We start from the raw sequence: 2,253 nt of genomic DNA, 5'->3' as shown, positions 1-2,253 counted from the left end.
CGGTTCCATCAACTTTCATTTTCTTTTTGAAAATCCATTTACAGCCTATTTGCTTGGAACCTAGTGGAAGGTTTACTAATTTCCACGTTTAGTTTCCCTTTTTCATAATCGACATCATTGTACCTTTAAGTACAATTGGAATGCCAAATTAACACATCAAGGTATATGTTCACACAAGCACCATTGTACCTTTATTACACAATAGGAATGCCATGTTAAAGATATTGAATATCTATGTTGCACCATTATGCCTTCGATGATAAAAATGCACAATATACCAAGATGTTAAATTTACATATTGGCACCATTATACCTTCATGTATAATAGGAATGCCATATGCCTCCCACTTATCACGTGGACCTTGATGGTATTTACATATTGGCATCATTATACCTTAATGTATAATAGGAATGCCATATGTCCACCTTTTGTAAAGATGAACATATCTGCTTTAAATATTAATTTGAAGCCATATTTATTCAACAAGCCACCTGACACAAGGTTTTTTCTTACTTCCGATACATAATAGACATTGTTTAGTACAAGCGTCTTTCCAGAAGTAAACATAAGTTCCACGGTGCCTTTTCCTTTCACTTGTGTAGTGGAGGAATTTCCCATGTATATCACGTTTCCATCATTAACTTCTTCCAAAGTCTTGAAGAAGCTTTTGTTGTTGCATACATGATTAGTTGCACCAGTGTCAATCCACCATGCTCCATCATCTTGGAGAAGATTGACCTCAGAAACCACAGCCACAAATTTGTTGTGGTTCACACCTTGTGTCTTATTTGTCAAAAGTCTACATTCGACCTTAAAGTGACCAAGTTTGTTACAATGGAAACATGGCCCCTTTTTGTTCCTTTTGAACTTATGACTTTTGTCATTCATACCAGCGAAATGTTTTCTTTTGTTGCGTAAGACCGGCTTGTTTGATGATTTGTGTTCCATCACATGGACCTTTGAAGTCTCAAGATTCTTTTCATTAGAATCTTTTTTATCTTGCTTGACTTCATCTTGTTTGCAACAATCATCTTTTTTTCGAAGATGATTACCAAGGTCCTCAAGAGACATATTCTCTTTCTCATGCTTTAGAGTTTTCATAATGTCTCTCTATGACGAGAGAAATATTTTAACTATGGAAGACACAAGAATAACCTCATTCATATTAAGGTCATATATGAATATAACGAAATCCTTCTTTCCATCCAATATACGTTTTCTATGCATATCAAATACAATATCATGCATATCAAGTAAGGAAAAAAAAAACTTATCTTGTAATTCGATGAGGAGCCATTTTGTCACTTTTTTTGTCACTATCAAATTGGTCCATCTTTTTCTACCATCGAGTGAAGTCTCCTCCATCAAAGCGATCTAACTTGATAATGTTGGTAGCTATCTCTTTGAGTGAAGCCATCTCGAATACCACGAAAATAAGTCTTAAAACTGTTGGTGCGAATGAGGGTTTTTATGATGTATTCAAGAATAGGCAAAATTGGCTTCAAGGCGAGCCTTTCAAATCGAAGTCTATCTTTAAGACTTATTTGACCCCCACCGCTCGGTATGCAAAAAGGAATAATGCGAATAGTCTCAAGGATACAATGAAGCCAATGCCTAACTTTCGTATTGCACTTACGAAGTAGACCGCTAGATACATTCGAGGATTTGCAAAGTTGTTTAGCCTTAGAACCAACTTTCTGCAACAAGTAGATTATAAGGAATTCGGAATATCTTGTAGATGGTGGGAATTTTAAGTGTTTATGTTTATAAAACATAACACTTTTCTTGCTTTTCACTTTTCTGCTCTTGTTTGTTTTCGAATTTTTTTTTTGGTGTGTCAAAATGGTTGGCAACAAGCCCTTTATATAGGCTTCCAAGTGTCTCTTCTTCAAGGACACAATCTGAAATACCCCATACTTTGATATGGTGATAAATAAAATTGATCGAATGCATATTGAGGTCAATTAAAATGTTTAGAAGTGATAAAAGACGAAATGAGTAGTTTAGGATAAAATGTTTCGCAAGTGAGAAAATAATAATAAAATAATAATAATTTTATCAGAGGAGAATTTGTGAGATAAAAGGCGATTTGGAAGTCAAGTGAGGCATAATAAGGTATTCTGGGTACCAAGGAGACAAGATAAAATTTTTAGAATAAAATATTATTAAAATATTAATATTTAGCCGGATGTCGAAGTTAATCAAGAAGAAATATCATATGGTTGATCCAAGTGGGGGAGAAGATGACAAGC

This window comes from Theobroma cacao, chromosome 5 (genome assembly GCF_000208745.1).
Source record: "Theobroma cacao cultivar B97-61/B2 chromosome 5, Criollo_cocoa_genome_V2, whole genome shotgun sequence".
Classification (NCBI taxonomy): domain Eukaryota; kingdom Viridiplantae; phylum Streptophyta; class Magnoliopsida; order Malvales; family Malvaceae; genus Theobroma; species Theobroma cacao.
The sequence above is the reverse complement of the archived record's forward strand: the minus strand, read 5'-3'. Positions refer to the sequence as shown.